The sequence below is a fragment of the Pogoniulus pusillus genome, chromosome 14 (assembly GCF_015220805.1).
Source record: "Pogoniulus pusillus isolate bPogPus1 chromosome 14, bPogPus1.pri, whole genome shotgun sequence".
In the NCBI taxonomy this organism is placed as follows: domain Eukaryota; kingdom Metazoa; phylum Chordata; class Aves; order Piciformes; family Lybiidae; genus Pogoniulus; species Pogoniulus pusillus.
Window position 1 is genome coordinate 14607052 of NC_087277.1, and position 20763 is coordinate 14627814.

Sequence of the window (20763 nt, forward strand, 5' to 3'; positions counted from 1 at the left end):
GCAACCCATGCCAGGCTTTCACCACTCTCATGCTGAGCAACTTCCTCCTCATGTCCAGTCTGAATCTACCCACCTCCAATTTTGCTCCATTGCCCTCAGTCCTGTCACTATCTGATAGCCTAAAAAGTCTCTCCACAGCTTTTTTGTCCCCTTCAGATACTGGAAGGCCAAAATAAGGTCACCTCAAAGCCTTCTCTTCAGCAGACTAAACAGCCCCAACTCTTTCAGTCTGTTCTCCTAGGAGAGGTGCTCCAGCCCTCTGATCATCCTTGAGGCCCAAATCTCAAGGCAGTTTACTATGGGAATTTGATATAGTATGTAGCTTTGGTTTAGCTAAGTTGATTGTATTGATAGAGTAAAGCAAAAGCAGCATAGGGGAAAAGCCAAACCCTACAGCAAATGTCTAACTAGTAAAGCAACACATAGTAAATGAAAAGTAACATAGCAGTATTGGGAATTTGACCACACTCCACTAGAAGCTCAACTATTAGAAGTATCTTATCAATTGACATGAAGAGTTCATGAGAAATGTTTATATAGATAATTCAGAGTACACTTAGTTTGTATGTTAGAGCTTAATCCCCAGCCAAGTTATATTATGGAATGATCTTAGAAGAAAAGTGGTAGAAAAGTTACTGCCTTAGATATCTTGAGATGAGACTGAAAAGATTTTGAAGAAAATATATTGTGGAGAGTGAAGTTTCATTTAAAGGGAGATAGACTAGCTAATTAAAAGCATCTCCCTCTCCCATCTCTTGTCTTTTCTGACTTAATCTATAACTTTCCTTCCTTATTTCCCCCTATTTCTTCCTTTCCCCAGTAGGTTTTTGAAGTATATATGTATAGATGCTTAATGGAGATAGGAAAACATCCCACTGCCAGCCAGAGGTAAAACATCTGTTTTACCACCATGCTGTGTACCCAGATGAGACACAGAAAACCAGAAAAAAAAATTGGAAAGGGGTACAAAAGCATAAGGAAATGTTTCAATTCTAAAATAAAACCTTACAAAAAGGTTTCTAAAATAGAGCATGAAAAGGAAAAATAAAAAGAGAGAGACACAGTGGCAGATGTAAGTCTTCAGTGGTGCAAGCTCCTCTTCTTGAACCATTGCAAAGCTAGTCTTAATACAATGTCATCTACGGGCAAGGATGGAAGTGTAGGGGGTGAAATTGCTATCAGGAATAAGAGAAATTAATAACTGGGATTGCTAGAATTTGAATCATAGAACCATAGAATCAACCAGGTTTGAAGAGACTTCCAAGATCATCCAGCCCAGCCTATCACCCAGCCCTATCTAGTCAACTAGACCATGGCATCCAGTCTTTTCTTGAACAGCTCCAGGGATGAAACAACAATATGGACATTTGTGATTTTTATTTTCTCACTTCTAACTCAAATTGTGAAGACCCAGGCTTGGCACATCTATTGAGCAGGTCCTCGTTATCAGCTGTTGGTCACTGATGTATGAGTTCTCAGAAATGTTGAGCATGGTATTGACTGGCCAATTCTGATGATGAACTGGCACCTTATCCTTTAGAGTCAGCCAGTTCATTAGCCAAAATTAGTCTAGTTATGCCACAACTCTTATTAAAATCTAGCAGTTGCCTGGATATTTTTTCACACTGTGATAGAATGTCAGTGCACAGGACACTAAAGAGTTCATTATATGATGAAGGAGGTGTGAATCCAAACCACTTTGATATAGTGACGACTTTTACAGGTACTAGGTCCTCTGCCCTTGACATTTCAGAAAAAGATTGGTGAGAAGGTGCTCAAAGGAAAAAAAATGAGGTTGAAAATCTGAATCTTTTAAGAGGAAGAAGGGAGAAAGTTACTGCTGGATTGATATACGCAGAATACTGAATAAGACAAGTGAAAACCAAAACAAAACCCAAACAACACCCTTGGAAATGACATTAGGCAGTTAAATCAGAAAATAATGACAGTGCACTCAATTTATATCATCTTTAATTGGCTACTGAGAATCCGTGGTGCAAGGTAGGTTTCATTGTCCTGAAAAGAATTTAAATGCAAATATTACCTCAAAGAAATGTTTGCTATGTGATATCTCTCATTGCAGAGCTCATAAAACATGCTTTGTAGCATATTTTTTTCCTTGACTAAAGAATGAAATTTCCTGTAGAAAATACTCCTTTCTGGTATCACCATGCATATATATATAGAGACTGTGGTACATAGCATAAAGAATTGCAAGGCACTCATGTGTGATTGCACAGTGCCAGAGCTGCTATAGACAAATGGGCATTTTATTCTGTCATAGCTATTGGCTCTCACCAAACACATGAACCACTAACTCAGATCATCATTCCCAAAGGTCATAAAGGTCATTATGCAAATAAATCTTTGGTGAATATTGTTTAGATTTCAACAGTTTATCATTACAAGATTGTATTACTTAATATGTGTTTATCCTCCCTACAAGGCAGCTAAAATGAGAGCTAAAGATATGTCTGCATACAGTCAGGTTTCTGTTTTGATTCTCTTGAATCTGTGCCACTCTATTGATGCTCCTCATGCCACTGAAAGCCCATAATAACTTAGGAAGAGACTTGTAAGTAGGTGAAAACTATCATTATTTTCCAAAAACAGGCATGCATGCACATTCCTGCAGTTGGCAGAAGTGGCACTGCTGGATGGTGGATGGAACTAGGAGATGATCCCTGATGACTGTTAGGATGTAATTAGAGCAATTCTAATTATAACAATAAAATGAAGGTTTTGGTAGAGCAAAACTGTTTCAATTATGAACATGTTTCAATTATGAACACGCTAAGTATTTTATTTATGTATCATTATCCCTGATCTGCAGCTATCAAGCTATAGGAGAATTTCCTGTGAAATACTGGAGACTCAGAGCCATGCAACTGATTCATATAGCTTTGAATCCTGGATATTTCGTTTGAGAGGAGCATGTGTAGTTGTTGCTTCTGTACAAAGTATGCACATATGTAATTCTTTGGAACCAGTGAAGCAATTTCTGACTCTGGATGAGTTTTTCAGCCACTCAAACTTCAGATTTCATTGTATCACCTACAATCAATTGAACTTCAGTCATTACAGTCTAGAGTGGGAGAACTGTAGAATTATAGATTCATAATGTATCCTTGAGTTGGAAGAGGTCAATAAAGATCATAAATTCAAACCCCCAGTTTATACAAGACTACCCAAATCTAAATCGTATGACTATGAGCATCATCCAGGTACTTCTGGACCACTGACAGTCTCAGTGCCCTTAACACTTCCCAGAGGAACCTGTTCCAGTGACCAACCACTCTCTCAGTGAGGAATCTCGTCCTAGTGTCCCATCTGAGCTTCCCCTGACATACGTTCATTGTTTCCACATGTTCTTGTGGTGATCACCAGCGAGTGGAGATCAGCACCTCCCTGACTGCTCCCTGACTTGTGGAAATTGCAGACTGTGATTAAGTTACCCCTCAGCCTTCTCTGTGATGAACACCAAGCGACCTCAACTGCACCTTGTATGTCTTCCCCTGGAGGCCTTTCACCATCTTGGTCACTCTTCATGGGACATCCTTTGGTAGTTTGGTATTATTCTCAGGTCATCCTGTAATAGTCTCATCGGGTTTAACTCTGCTGCCCAAACAGAAATACTAGTGCTGTTTGGGTGGCCAAATGTATGCAGAACACCTTCATAGGTCTGGCAAATGTGATACAAATCCTGCAGGATATCTGTCCTGAAGAAACAGGCTGAGTGCAATGACAAGTTTGCTGCACCAGGAAGTGCAGCCTCCTAAGTCTCCTAAGAAGCATCCAGCCATAGGGGATTAAAAGAACATATTTCTTTGTATGTTCAGTAGAGTAAAAAAATGATGTTAGCAGTTCCTCTTGAAATGAAATTTTCAACTTTCCCAGACATGGTGAAAATAGCATGCTTCATAGCATGCTTGATTCTCAAGAAAGAAGGAAGGAAGGAAGGAAGGAAGGAAGGAAGGAAGGAAGGAAGGAAGGAAGGAAGGAAGGAAGGAAAAGCTACTTGAGCTACCTATTCTATCTCTTCTGGTTTCCTTGGCTGAAATCAAAGACAAATAGTGTTATTGCTTGCAGAGGATGGTTTGAAAGTGCCCATGTTAGCTCTCAGAAAATTGTACATTTGTGCAAGGTTTCTTCATGATGGCTGCCCAGAAGTGAATACAGCATATTCCTCTTGCTATCACTGACCCTTTTATTTTCAGAAAAGAATATGCTTGGAATAAGAAATCTGAATTTTTAATTCTAACCAACCTGCAAATAAGCAACTTCAAATTTACCAGCCCAAAAAACCCATTGTGACTGTGGTGCATCTATGTACGACATGCAATTATTAAGGCCCAGCTTATTAAGCACATTTGGAAATTGGCTGAATTACTTGATTTGGTAAAAAATTACATGCTACATTTAATCAGCCCTCCTTTAAGGAACAAATGTCATTAAACACCACTTAATTAGCTGTTCCTACAACCCCACTGTGTGAAAAATTGTATCCTTGATGACTACAAAACATTTTTAAGGTCAAATGTGGTGAATAAAAATATCATTGAATGCCCTCTGGTAATAGTCTACATAAAAGTGCAACCCATTTGCATTAATTGAAAAGATTAGTTCTGTATCATAGTTAATCAGAATCTGATGTCTGTACAGTACAGATGGAGAAAACTGTTAATAGTTAAGCTTCCATCATTTTTTTTTTAGTTGTTTGTAAGTCTGTTAATTTGTCATGGTGGATAGATATGAAAATACCTTCTTGCACTCTCAATTGCAGATTCCTGCTTTCTACTACAGCAGTATGCTACATTTGGAGAGAGGAGAAGTGGACAATAAAGAGATCTGAATTGACCATTTTTAAACAATAGTGTGAGGGTCTTTTTCTCACTCTTTTTCTCTGTTGTTATTTTCTTTAGGGGTGTGTGTGGTTGCACAAGATCTGATCTCAGTCTCACCCTTTCTTATTTACTCACAAAAGCCTTTCCTGCCTATTTACTCCCTCCTTACTTCTCCCTGCTGCTATGTTATGTGCAATACAATGTTCCTGGGACTTCCAGCCTGATTATTTCTTTGAGACCTCTGAGTGTTACTCCTTTTTTCAAAAGGGTGTGTTAAGAACCAGAGCTTTGGCAAGCTCCAGAGAAACAGTCAAATAATCTGAATCACTGGTGTCATCTCCTGCTGTATTAAAAAAAAACAAAGAGAAGGAAAAGGTGAGATATGAAGATCAGATTTTATTTTTAGATAGGAAGTTGTGGCAGGTGTTGTGGCTTGTGACAAAGATTTCATCTGCTCTCTAAGCAAACTGTGGGAGGGATGTCAGCGTGATCTCTGGCAAAAAACCTGCAGCATAGACCCTTGCAGACAGTCAGATTTCCTTAGGTAGTAAGAATGAATCAGGATTACCTGAAAAATGTACTGATTCAAGGTCTCACTGTGACATTGGGTTTCGCAGGATGCACATACTACAAGACCATTTTTCTTCTGGATATATTCCTAGAGACATAACCAGTAGGATGGTGAGCTTGCCAGGGATATTTAATGGAAGAGTTCTCCCTGATGTGAGATAGTTAGTGGCTTTATTTCTCTCTTGAGCTAGGAGTGGATGGAAATGTGGGAAGAATGATTTTATTCTACTTTAATGCCCCCTATATTTTGAGATTCTACAGGGACTTTCCTAAACTTTGATATAACCAAAAAAAGCCCCACATCCTACAGTCTAACTTAGGCTTTGCAATGCCCTTGGATTTTGGGGCATTTGTGGTTACACTGGTATGTAACACCTTGGTAACATCTCTATAGGCTGGAGCAGGGGTTATATCACCCTGGTTGCACATCTGGGAGGCTCATGGCACAGCAGCTTTCCTCAGAGGGCTTTGTCTCTTCCCTTTCCATTTCTTTCTCTATCTGATCAATGAAACAAAACATTTTTGCTTCTGCCTAATTGCCTGAAAACATGTTTTTAGTGAACAACTGTAACTGGAGAGGTCACGTTGAGAGTTTCTTTCTTATTTTCCCAGCTATTATTGGATCTTTTCTTTAAAATTGTGAGAACAGAGAGATTCTCTGCATCTGGGAGAAAGTACTGGGTGCTCTGTCATGTTACACAAGTGGTATGTACCTCTAGTGGGATCTTCAAAAAGATGAATTTGTGCCACAGATTCCTTCTTGTAGCTTTTTATAATTTCTTCAGTTTAAGCAAAGTTAAAGGACAGAGGAGAAGTAATCACAATATTCAGTGTTAAAACCTCCCCAAACCCTGGAACAGGCTTTCTAGAGATGTGGTCAATGCCCTAAGGCTGGTGATGTTTAAAAGGCATTTGACAATGTGTTTTATCAGACGCTTAAATTTGGTTGGTCCCAAATTCATTATGCAGTTGAACCAGATGATGATTGTAGGTCCCTTCCAACTAGACTATTCTTCCCTTCCCTTCCCTTCCCTTCCCTTCCCTTCCCTTCCCTTCCCTTCCCTTCCCTTCCCTTCCCTTCCCTTCCCTTCCCTTCCCTTCCCTTCCCTTCCCTTCCCTTCCCTTCCCTTCCCTTCCCTTCCCTTCCCTTCCCTTCCCTTCCCTTCCCTTCCCTTCCCTTCCCTTCCCTTCCCATTTTATCTATATACATATAATTCTTTAAATTAAGCAATCCCTATTGGAAACAAGCTCCTTTTTAGTAACTTCTCAAATTTCTTCTCATTGCACAAATTTCTTACAAATACATGTGACTAAAATAAACTGCACAAGTTTTCTTTTAAAAGGCAGGACAAGATTTAGTGCTCATAGGTCTATTGAGAACTAAAAAGTAATGCTCTTTTTCGATCTAGATGTAATGCCTTATTCTTGCAGAGAAAATAAATTCGTTCCTGAAGCGTAGATGCAGGTGTTGAAGGGTGGGAAAAGAATACTGTGAGGACTTTATTGGCATATAAGTGTTACCTTATAATAAATATTACAAGTATAAATGCATATATCTTTCAACAAAGTTGAAAGACATAGTTTAAGGAAACACAAAACATTAATAAGTATATGAACAGAGGCCACACTCCCCTTTTCTCTCCTGATGAAGGAGTGCCCCAGGCACTTTTTCGCCAAGCAGGCAAGTTGATCCCAAATGTTCTTTAGTTTCTTACAGGGCAAAGGTCTAACCCCTGAGTCTTTGTTATCTTCTGAGCTCTTCCAAAGTTAGCTAATTCCTTTAAGCAGGTCATTGCCTCCACTCTAGTAAAATTCCCTAAAGATTGTGATGGAAATATTTCTAACTAAACCCTTAAAAAATAACTAAGAATAAAATATGTGATGTGAAATCATAACACTTTTCTCTTTCAGTAGCAGTGTGCCTTCAGACTGTCCCCATGGTCTCACAATGCTAAACCTTTGAATATAATGAAATAATAAAATATTTTGATGCTTAATACTGAAATTGTTTGTGGTGTGGAGTCTTTCTGGGCTCTCTATTTTTCTTTAGTATTTCTTCTTTCTTTTCTAATGCCATTTTTTTCTTTTTTTTTTTTTTCCCACTTGCATATGAAAGTGTTGCAAACAATCTGGATACTGTGAGCAAATAGAACTTTCGTGCACTAAGTTCTTCTTTCTGATTTTTTATATGCTTGTAGACTATGTTTGAATTTTTAGTAATATAACAGTGTTTAAATTCAGGCATTACCTCAATAAGCTTTGCTGCTTTGTTCTCTGCTAACCCACTGCTTTGTTTCATACCATCAAAATACTGCAGAAGCATTATTTTAATGCAACTATGCATAACATAGATAACATAGTACAATTAATAGTGATTTTATACACATACACACAAGCACATAACATTAGATTTTAACCATGTCTTTATTTATTGAAAATCACTAAGATTTTTCTCATATTTTTGCAGTTTATTCTCAAAATAAATTTTCACTAGAAATATTTGACTTTAAAGTTTACAGTTTCTTTGGCCAAATAATAGTATTTTGTAGACCTCACCCTTACTACTTTTTTTTCAACTATTAAATCTGTGGACGTCGCTTCCCACTGTATTGAATTATTTGATGAACTGGCATTTAATTAAGGGAAACGTTTCCTCATGTCCAGTGTGAACCTTCATCATTAGGCTGTCTCCGGTTTCCCAGCACTATTATACTGTCAGACTCTTGTTTATCAAGAGCACAGTCAAAGGAACCACTGTGGCAGGTAATTTATGAACCCAGATAGAAAGATTCTACAAAAGCATGCACACATTTAACAGTATCTTCTCTGTGCTGCTCAGCAGAATATTGAATGGATATGCATCAAATATTTTCCATTCCCACCAACTTTCATCCCTCTTCATCATAATGTGAAGGAAGATCTATGCTGCTGTTATCACTTTTGTACATGAGTTACACTACAGCCTGCTCTATACATGTGGTAGCTGGCTTCACTTTCTAGAGATATCTCCATCCACTTTCACTAAGGTTAACTTTATGTACATATATTTTTTTAGATAAGATGAGACAGAGCATACAATTTTTTCAAGCTTCACACAGGCTGAGGTTGTGCATGTATATCTTTGTATCATCATGATCTGGAGCCAAATCTACTAGTGTAAGTGGATCTGGTTGCTGAAAATAACAAGCACCTGGTATGCTAGACATTCACTGACCACTTATGTTAAACTCTTCAGTCTGATCAGAGTGTGTCTGACAGAAAAACAATGTACTCCACTTGGCCACAGGCTGTAACACATTCTGTATGTGTAAATAACTAAAGTATACAGGGAGGCTCACAGGCTGTATTTGGAAAAGGTCTCCAGGAAGTTTGCAATCTCTCCCTAGCTGTCCAAAGTCCAAATTTAAGAACAAATACAGCAAAACTATGTTGTGACTATTCTGACTACTTAGGAGCAGGTATTGTAGGTACAAAGTTTTGATTTCAGTTTTTTACAAAAGCATTTTAAGAATAATGTTTCTGAGATGTTATTATTCTTGATGCATGAGTCACAGCTGAAGCACAGCAGGACAAGTCCGTGAAATCTATTTTCCAGTAGATTCCTGATCCCTGTTGTGCAGCACTGTGGAATATTATAAACATAGGTTTTGGGGAAAAAAAAAACAAAACAAACACAAAACAACTCAAAGATATTCATATTCATCTTCTGTGGGACTGCTGAATCCATCACTTCAGCCAGGCTGGCTGCTGCTGAATGAGGTGGCTAGCATGACTATTTAATTATTTCTGTGATTATAATCCCTTTCTGAGCAATGCTGTTGCGTGACAATGTCTGTACATTTGCCACTGTGTGCAAAAGGCAACTTTTTTTCTGCTTTTGACTTTTAGTCTACTGGAAGCCCTTTACTTTAAGTGACACTGATAAGCAAGCAACTCCATGAACAATATCACTGAACAGGAGTTGGAGATCTATGAAAATGTTTTGTCACATCACTTCAGAACATTTTGTTTTGACAAAAAATCACTCAGAAGAAAGCCAAGCCCTTCTCCTTCCAAACAAAAGAAATATGATCTTCTGTCATGTTGTTCTGGTAGACTAGCAGGTATCAGGAAAACTTGTGTAATTAATTTGTCTTGTGACAATCAAATTCATCCTCCTTTGTAATGTTCTTGCTCTATTTTAGCGGATAGTTACTGTGTACTCATTCTGAAAAGGTTTTATTTACAGTGGCAAACAGCTGATTTGTCTCCCTTTTAAGGGTTGCAGTAGACTCAAAGATTATTTTGTCTGTATTAATATGGGCAACATCACTTGGTCTAATGATTAAGTATTCATGTCTGGATATAAATTACTTTCTTTGCTCTAGATAATAACAGATTATTTTTCACTCCTGTTACATGTGAATTATGAAAGATAGTTATTTCTTTAATCTCCAGCATATCTTGCTATGAAAGGGTTTATGCATTTAATTCTCCTGGTTCAGGGAAGAAGTGATCTTTTAAGACAAACTAGGATGAATGTAGAGCTGCTGTCACAAATCTTTTTCCTTTTGAAGCATACTTTAAAAGAAAGAAAAAGAAGGACACAAAGAAAATTTCTTTTGCATTGTTTTTTTAAAAGTTAAATTCAGATGGATACACATCAGGATTTGAAAGCCACTGAAAACACCAGAACATCTATTTGCTCAGCCAACTCTTCAGCAAGGAGATGCATCTTCCCTGACCTGTCTGGTGAGCTATCCTTGTCAATGTGTTCTCAATTAGACTTCCAAAACATGAAAGTTCCATTCTATGTTGAGCTATGTGAAAACTCTCTAGCTTTGGGTGCTTCATGTAGTCTTTATAACTGGGTCTCATGGGTAGAAATTAGGAAAACAGTTCCATCCTGCCACGTGAACAACTTTTCTACTGCTTTTTAAGATAAGCAACCAAGACGACTTAATCTCCTTTGTTTTTAACACAAACCAGAACTGACTCAAGTAAAGATATCTCTGTAAGGATTGCTGAATGCTGTCAGCCAGTTCAATGTATTGCTTTTAGACACTGATTTCCTTCAGTAAGCACGGATGAAATCTTCTCCTTCTGCTTTGATACATTTACAATATAGGCAGGAATAACTACCAGTCTTTTGCTTACCTGAGAATTCATGCACGTTCAGTCACATAGGATCCACAATGATCCACTCCAGTGTGGCATGGGCTATTGTCTAATGATAGATTTGCTTTGTCAATGTATGACCAAGTATCTTCTACCTTATCATAGAATCATAGAATCAACCTGGTTGGAAGAGACCTCCAAGATCATCCAGTCCAACCTATCCCCCAGCCCTGTTGGGAAACACGTTTGGTGGAGCGCTATGGGAAGATGACTCTTTGTTCACCAATATGGTTAGATGGTCAAATCCACTTTATTTCCGTGATAGAGTGACTTATATGCATTCTAGCAAGAGGCGTGCTCAGCTTAAGATTGGTTACAGTCAGAGGGTCCAGAGTTACATGTAAGGTGTGCATAGGTTAACTTATCACAACATTCTAAGGGTCAGCCTTCCAGACCACCCACTCCAGCCCCTTGGTTATCTAGTCTCTGCCCACTGCAGCTGTGTGTGGGGTGCTCAGTTGTTTACATCTCGATTTCCTAGCCTCGCTGGGAACCAAGGACGTTCTCAGCGCCAGTTACCCATGTTTATGACTTTATGTCCTCGACTGGTGAGAAATTCTTCCACACAGCCCTATCCAGTCAACTAGACCATGGCACTAAGTGCCTCATCCAGGCTTTTCTTGAACACATTAAGGGACTGTGCCTCCACCACCTCCCTGGGCAGCCCATTCCCATTCCAATGCCAATCACTCTCTCTGGGAAGAAATTTCTCCTAACATCCACCCTATACTTCCCCTGGCACAACTTGAGACTGTGTTCCCTTATTTCACTTCTGGCAATCAAGGTGACATCATTTAAAATAAACCAAACCGGAGTATCAGGGATCTTTGCACAAACAACAATGGCAACCTTAAATTAATTTCTTTCCTCTTCACATTTGGAATTTTCCCCTTGGGCACCATAATGCAGCTAGTCTTAATATGGCCTACTGGTTCTCGAATTGAAAAAAAGGTCATTGCAGAGAACAAACACTCTTGGTAACATACTGCTGTATCAAACTGCCAGATGTCAGGTTTGGCAGAGGAAGCCATCAACAATTCATGACACTGTAAAAACATTTTTCTTGCCGATCCATTTATGATGAAGCATTATGTTGCCCTCTTGACAGGTAATGCAATATTATGTTAAGTATAAATAAATCAAAAACACAGAGGTAGTTGCTTGAATTATGATGGTCACTAATGGTATTTTGTAAGGAAGAAGGAAATTTGAAGTCTGACTAATGTCTCTGCTCAATCTTGCCTGGCATTTCTGAGGTGCTCTGAAGTCTGCAGAAGCAGACTAGCACCTGGAGATACCCTCCCACACATTTATTCTTCCTTTTTATGAAGAATAACAGGACCTCTGGTATGACAAGAACACTGACATCCCTCTAACAATAGAATTCAGTGCTTCCTCAGGGTAGGAGGAGAGTGGATCAGCAAGATTCTATGATTCTGAAGGTAGAGCAGTCCATTCACTCAACCCCAGTTTGGTTCCCTAGTATGATAATCTCTCCCAGGAAAATCTTAGTGGTGATGTTTATCAAAACCTTATCAGCTAAAATTTGTTCCAAAATGATTTTTCTCTTCCAGTGGAAAGCAGAGTATATGCTAGATAAACAGATCCATCTTTAAGCAAGTATAACCTTCTAAGAGGAACTTGTTAACAGATAACCAGCATTTATTCTGATGCTATTTGCTTTTAGATGGATATCCATAATTAGAATAGAGATATTTTTCAGGGCTAATCCATTCCATAAGAAATGAAAAAGTGCAGTTAAAAAATGATGAATATATCTTGAGAACGGCCTAAAAAGGATTTTGAGCTGGAATATTTAAACTTGGTGATTCATGATAGCAGAATACTTAAACAGCATAAAATGTACTAATCTTTTGAACTTGTTGTTTTTCCAGCATCTCAAATGATGGATTCAAACATCTTCATAATCCACTAGTTTATTATAATCTCTTCTGGAGGTACTATTATCTCATTGGTCTATTTATTATTATATGTAATATATTAAAAATAGGATGTTCCGTTGACCTTAAGCTCCAAAAAAAGTAATATATGAGAGTGAAAAAGCAGTAGCTGGAATTAATTATATTGCAGACATGATGGAGGAGTCTCTGCCAGTGTATATCGGCATAACCCCATTGAAGTCAATAGAGTAAGACCAATTTATGTCAGTAGAGTTGCTGATTTAGCAGGCATTGGAAGAAGATATGCTGGGATTTTCACAAATGTGGAGAGAAAGACAGAGCACTGAAAACAGCAGACTGCTTGTTGTTGTGTTTTTATGCACACTATTAACCTTCACACCTATTTGTGTAAGCACTGCAGAAGTTTGGGTTTGGATGGGTTTTTTTTAAAGTGTGCAGGAAGGGTGCAAAATTGCAAAGATATCAGTTGAGGGATTTTGCCTGAATACAAAGCTTACTGAAACCCAATCATGATGTCTCATAAAATGGTAAAGTACTTCTTTTTGAACATCAAAGAAGTACATCAAAGTGTACCTTCTGATGCTATGGAAGCTGGTTAAACAGATTCAACAGTTATCCTGTAATAAGCTTTGAAAAAATATCTATGCATAAATGAGGCAGAATATTTTGAATCATGAGAACCATTCTAAAATTATGGGGAGTGAACAAACAGGAAATCTAGTTCTTATCTCCTTTTCCTTTTACTTCAGTGTACTTCCATTGACTTCAGTGGCAATATGCTGGAATTATACCATGTATTGGTAAATGAAAACAGGCTTTGTAAGGGCAAAGTTGAAGAGATTATTTCTGATAAATTACAGGAGAGTAGTAGGGAATAATCGGATAATGTCTTTCAAATATTAGTAGAAAAATAAGGCTGATTTGGTTCCACTCTGTGAGTCAGTGCCTTTTCCTCACACTTTGCAATTTGACTATAAGGAAACCTACTTAGCATGGAGTTTTTGGTGAAGAGTCTATTTTTATAACACAGTGATTCATCCCTCCTGTTTTGTATAAAGTGTTATTTTGTGCTATGGAAGGGGTTCAGCGTGGCAGTCTTGGTGCCAAAAGTACCTATAGAAAATAGATGCCTCCTATCTAGCAGTAGAAGAACTTGTCATACAGCCAAGTTTCAGATTCATATACTGGAAAAAAAAAAACAACTTTGAAAAACACTGTGCACTAAAAATCAACTTTGAAAATTAGCTCTTCTTGTTTGTTTTGTTCCTTCAAGCATGAATGACACTGGCAGAGCTCCAAAGACTTAATTTGCAGTTTGAGTAATCTCTATTCCTCCTGTAGGCATGTGAACACAGAACTGAAGATGATGCCTGGAGTGATTGATCTGGCCCTCTAATGCTCCAGGTAGTTGCACAGACACCTTAGCTATTTCAGAAGTGGAGGTTCAATGAAATATAGCCGTGTTGAAGATCACATTATCACAGTATCACAGTATCGTCAGGGTTGGAAGAGACCTCACAGATCATCAAGTCCAACCCTTTACCACAGTGCCCAAGGCTAGACCATGGCACCAAGTGCCACATCCAACCTTGCCTTGAACTGCCCCAGGGACGACGACTCCACCACCTCCCCGGGCAGCCCATTCCAGTGTCCAATGACTCTCTCAGTGAAGAACTTTCTCCTCACTTCCAGCCTAAATCTCCCCTGGCGCAGCCTGGGGCTGTGTCCTCTTGTTCTGGTGCTGGCCACCTGAGAGAAGAGAGCAACCTCCTCCTGGCCACAACCACCCCTCAGGTAGTTGTAGACAGCAATAAGGTCACCCCTGAGCCTCCTCTTCTCCAGGCTAAACAATCCCAGCTTCCTCAGCCTCTCCTCGTAGGGCTGTGCTCAAGGCCTCTCACCAGCCTCGTCGCCCTTCTCTGGACACGCTCAAGCATCTCAATGTCCCTCCTAAACTGGGGGGCCCAGAACTGGACACAGTACTCAAGGTGTGGTCTAACCAGTGCAGAGTACAGGGGCAGAATGACCTCCCTGCTCCTGCTGACCACACCATTCCTGATGCAGGCCAGGATGCCACTGGCTCTCTTGGCCACCTGGGCACACTGCTGGCTCATGTTCAGGCGGGTATCAATCAGCATCCCCAGATCCCTCTCTGTCTGGCTGCTCTCCAGCCACTCTGACCCCAGCCTGTATCTCTGCATGGGGTTGTTGTGGCCAAAGTGCAGCACCCTGCACTTGGAGCTATTGAACCCCATCCCATTGGACTCTGCCCATCTGTCCAGGCGGTCAAGGTCCCTCTGCAGAGCCCTTCTGCCCTCCAACTCAGTCACATCTGCCCCCAGCTTGGTGTCATCTGCAAACTTGCTGGTGACTGACTTGATGCCCTCATCGATGAGGATTATCTTCTGTTTTTTATGGCAGTAAGAGGGGCAAAGCATGAGAAAGAGGAGGTATAACACTCGTGAGAAGACCACAGAGGGTGAATGATGGACAAATGAGTTCTCTGCATCACAAAGATGCAGACCATGCTGTTCCATTCCTCTAAAAGCAATAAGCCAGAACTGATATGCAAGAAAGAGGTGGATAATCTAAAGGTCCTTTTCCATTCATATAACTTACTCCTTTTTAGTATTTAAAGACTAATGTAAGTTTTTGTTATCAAGGGCTCCATCAGGCAGAAATCCATGTTGCTTAGCTGTACAATCCTCAAAAGAGTTTTCTTAGCTTGTTTGAGCCTTCACTATGCATTGTCAAAGAAATTGGTATGATTCCACAAACAAAAGATTCTGAGTTTTTGTAGGCAGAAACAAAGAGAGAGTACAAAAGGTTGTGTCTGTCTGTGGGTATATATTGCTATCTGTAAAAAAATACTTCATTGGTCTTGATAAAAACAGCTGAGATTCCCAGATTTCAGCCAGATGAAGACATGGCCTTGTTAGTTTACATTCATAAAGGTCACCATATGTACAGCCTTTCTGCCATTTTGTATTTCTGATGTACCACAGCAATACATCACCAAAATACCGTTCCTCTCATAATGTATTGCTGTGTTATGCAATTAAAGTGACTTTGTTTGATGACACACTCAAGTAATCCATCTTCAGACAGATGAACTGTAACAGCAGTGGCCTCTCTGTCTGTCACATGCAAGGGAGTATGGGGAATATAAGATATATAGGCATGGACTAGGAAGAAACATGAGATTAGGCACATGCCAGGCTTTCTCGGACAGAAAGCAGACTTACCAGGAAATACATAGGAAGTCATTAAAGGACAAATTAAATAGACTTGTCACTGGGCCTCAGAAAGCTTGTGAGCACTCATCTGTGGTGCCTTAGTAAAGTCAACAGCTAGAAGTACCATGAGGAAATTCATTGTATATTAAAATGATGGATATGGAGAATATTCCATGGGGATATAAAACACTGAATTCTCTTACAACCAAGCTAATGTGTTCAAGTTTCAGCCCAGGAGTCTGACCTTCACATCCAGCTCTGATAAAATGAGTTTGGCATTGAAAACCCATTCCTTTTTAGTGAGATTGTCTTCATTCAACTGTTCTGCAGTACAGTAGTTCAGGGCAATGGGAAAGTTGTGCTGAGGATCAAAAGAATTCTGCTCCTGAGTTTCTGAGTTTTGGGAGAAATGTGTGGGAGAAGCTTAGTGATCTTAGAGTCAGAAGGCTCAGACGGCTCCTGCAGAAAAATGTGCTTAAAAGACATTACAGCAAGACACACTGAGGTTCACCCTTCTCCATTTACTGAAAGTAAACAAAATAAAATTCAGGGAGAGGAGGCATGCAATTCAATTCAAAGACATATCCTTTTTTAAAATTGCTGAAAGAGGAATGTCTTCCATGGAAAAGTGGATAACTCACCATTGTAATTCATTGCTACAGGAGGGTGGTGTGTCAGTACAACTGGGTAGCTTCATAGAATTAAGAATAGAGTGGGATCATGCTGCAAAATAACAGTATCACAGTATCACAGGATTGGAAGAGACCTCACAGATCATCAAGTCCAACCCTTTACCACAGAGCTCAAGGCTAGACCATGGCACCAAGTGTCATGTCCAGTCTTGCCTTGAACAGCCCCAGGGATGGTGACTCCACCACCTCCCCGGGCAGCCCATTCCAGTGCCCAATGACTCTCTCAGTGAAGAACTTTCTCCTCACCTCCAGCCTAAATCTCCCCTGGCATAGCTTGAGGCTGTGTCCTCTCATTCTGGTGCTGGCCACCTGAGAGAAGAGAGCAACCTCCTCCTGGCCACAACCACCCCTCAAGTAGTTGTAGACAGCAACGATGATATTACAACAGCAAGAGCACAACTATGAGAGCTATGCAACCCCACTGAGGTTATACAAAACTGTCCTCTAATTATACAATCAGATTCACTATAACAACTCAGCACTCTCTTCTGTAGCAGTTGCACCAACAACTGTTAAAGATGGGGACTTGTTCCAGCTAGTGCACTGAACTGTTCCCAGGTGACAATGTCTTTGTGCCTACAAATAAATCCATGGAAAGATGCAAAAGCTGCATGAACTGCAAGAGAACAATGCTAAACTTAAGAGAATCACATTTTTGTTATCTGGTTTCTCTTTGTGTATAATGAACTGAAGTAACATGACTAATAAATAACAAATGACTAATTCTTAGTTATTATGTAACACCTCTTATCGGAACAACACTGATCACACCGAAGGGAATACATAAATTAATTCTTGCAGCATGCCTTTGGGACAGATATGTTTAACTGTATACATGTCACAGTTTGCTAAATTATCTTGTGCTTTTCCAATTAGCATAGTCCATAGCATTCACAAAGACAGAGCAGGCACCTGCAGTTCTAAATGGTCTATAGAGTAATGCGGGCCCTGCAGGCTGAGTGTACAATTTGAATATAAGACAAATGACAGAAACTGTGCACAGGCAGGTGGGAAGGAAAATAAGCAATAGGTGGATGGGCAGCTATTTCTGCACTTGAATTGCCCAAGTCACTAGAGTTTTTTTGTGGGCACGTAGAAATTATGTCCGTGGTTTTCAACAGCACGCAGCAGCATAGTTATAGATTGATACATTCAAAAGTGCTTTTACTTCTATTGGAAGCTGCTGTTTATTTTATTTATCTATTTGTTTATTTTTGCCACAAAATCCTGAAGGGAACAATTTTTATTCAAAAAGAAGCCACAGAAAGTCTTTCAGAAGACAGCTCATTCCTTACACCTTTACTTTTGATAGGCCATGACCTTAAGTGAAGTAGATTTGCCATTATGTATCACTGTTAGAAAACTCTTGTTGCACAACTTTCCACCTTCAAAAACACAAACAAATAAAAAATTAGGGCTGTGGGAGAGATAACTGATCTAGTGAGCTCTCCAGTTGACACTAATGAGTCCATAGGGAGCACGTACTGCTCCACAAAGAGCTACATTCTTGTTGCAAATCTTTCTTTCCAGCTCAAACCTTTCAGCAACCCCCAAATTTATTTCCAAGTAGTTTTCTTAGAGTTTTTTCCTGTCAAGACAACTTTCCATCATACATATATTGGTGAGCCATTTGTGGATCACACTCTTTCACTTTTTTGGAAGTGTTTAAAACTGTCTAGTGGAACATAGGGTGCTGAGCACTTGAAAACCTAGCTGCAACTATTTTGCTCTAGGTGACTTGCTGTAACCTTAAGACAACAGGTAAATGAACAGAAACAGTTCAGTGCCCATTATTCTCTAAAGCTGGAAAAGAGCAAACTCCACAGCACAACAGGATGCATTTGTAAAGACAATGAACCTGGGACATTTATTTCTAACTCTTCACTTACTATTATAACTTGCTACTGTCTATATCATATAGAAAATGTTTATGAGAAGTTCTGTGAAGCAAGTTCTCAAGATTCCTTCAAAAGCCTTTAAAGATCCCTAAAAACTCCTCTTGTATCCAGCCCCATGCCCACATTTCAGGTTAAAACCAGTCTGAAATCTTGCAGAGGTATTTCAGTGTTTTATTTCTTCTGCTGGAATTCATTCCTTCCTTTATACCAGCCTTACAGGATTTTTTTCCCCCCCATTTTTCAAATGAAATAGTTTCTATGATGGCCATAAAGCTGGAATTATTTTTACTAGTGAAATATTAGTAAAATACAAATACATGTGTAAAAATAAACACCAAATGGCTGTCACTTAAAAGCCACTTGAACAGCCTAGCAGCAAAAAAAATGCATAAACATGGGCTAATGGCTTTTCAGGAAGAGTTTAAGTGAGAGCATAACTTCTCCCATTTGTCTACCTTGGGTTTGTTTTGTAACTGAAACAGAGGTCACTTAGGAAGGATTAATCTGCTACTCACATAGTGCAAAATCAGACAGTTTATACAAAGAGACACTAAGAATATTTGTCCACTGTTTTAAGTATGGAAATAGTTTTCTCCCCTTGTAATTAGTTCTAAAGGAAAGCCATCTTGTTTTAGCAGTATCACAAGAACATCATTCCTTGTGCTTGCTGCGTTCGGATTCCCCTGGCACATTCTCATCTCACTGTGGGTCCATGTGCTTTCCAGGAAGTATGTGACACCTTCATATCTGGGAAGGGTGTTTCAGCCCTCCTTAAAATTTGTAGTGCACAACATAAGTGGGAGAGTGTGGTAGGTTGGGGGGGTAGCTAGGTTCCCTTAAGAAACCTACCAAGTCCCAGTGGACAGTCCAGGCTATCCCAGGACGTTGTAACACTGTTACTCTACTCCACTTTCCGGGGTCATAGCTTATAAAGCAGTGCCTGGCTGACATCGAGGGGTGGAAGATTCTAGAAGGTTTTAGTCCGATAGACTTGACCTAGCTTGTGGATGTATTCATTCTACCTGACTGCCTTTTGCATATGTGCACCTGTAAATAGAATCTCCCTTTAAATGTCCTATCTGTGTGCAGTATCTTCATTCTTACTCTTCAAAAGGAGTTATTGTCATTTTTGTCCTTCAGCCCCAGGTAGCTCCTGGCCCTAAACTGGGAAAGAGAGAAAATCAGATTTTATCTAACTCACTACCTTCAGGCTCTGCTCCCTGGAACTTTTTAAATAGCAAAAAGGAAGAAGGAAAACAAGGTTTTTATGTGATGTTTTCTGTGACATGAGAGATGGAATAAATTGATCTTTTTTCAAGCTGTCCCTTGAGAGCTGGGACATGAACACATGCTATGGATTGTCTGTGCTTAGTTTCCAAAACACAAAAGTACTGCACAAAGCTCTTAAGTTAGCTAAAGTACCTATTAGAGAGCAGAGCAGCGAGAGGAAGTCCTGGAACAAAACCTTGGTTATAGTGAGACAGCAAAGCACAGCACAGATAGCACAGTTAAACATCAAAAAATCAGTTCAGCTTCAGTTTGTCTTTTGTGACCAGCATGACTGCAATGTTAAAAATAGTGCATGAATTCTACTGCAGGAAACGCAAAGCAACAGGCTGGCTGAGCAGATTACTACTGGTGTAATTTTCCTGTAAGAGTGATATAGACAGGCAGCCTGCTTGTATATCTGCCTTGTTTTCTTTTCCTCTCTCTAAGAAAATAGAAAGTTAAAAAGAAGAGGAGAGGAGAGGAGAGGAGAGGAGAGGAGAGGAGAGGAGAGGAGAGGAGAGGAGAGGAGAGGAGAGGAGAGGAGAGGAGAGGAGAGGAGAGGAGAGGAGAGGAGAGGAGAGGAGAGGAGAGGAGAGGAGAGGAGAGGAGAGGAGAGGAGAGGAGAGGAGAGGAGAGGAGAGGAGAGGAGAGGAGAGGAGAGGAGAGGAGAGGAGAGGAGAGGAGAGGAGAGGAGAGGAGAGGAGAGGAGAGGAGAGGAGAGGAGAGGAGAGGTAAAATAGCATCAAGGTCTTGTTTTGTTGGGATTTATTTTTAAGGAGTTTTTACAATTTATTTGGGTTTTATTTTTCTTGTTCTGTCTTCTGGGGCTTTTTAGAGCCATCTCCCTAAATTTCATTTTTAGCTAAGTTCTGGCTGAAGCCTTCTGACAGGTATATCATGTTGCTGAATGTGTTGAGGGGCACCCAATGCTTTGGTGGTGGCATGAACAGACCTGGTTTGATGCTGATGTATTTCTCACACTGAAATACTATGAAAAAATGGAGACTTATGTGGGCAGAAGAAATGGAACCAACCACATTGTCTTTAATACCGTATAAGGATATATATATATATATATATATATATATATATATATATATATATATATATAAACACAGTCTCTAGTGCAGCATCTTCTCATCTAATCTTTCTTCAGCCTTCCTTGTTCTTCATTC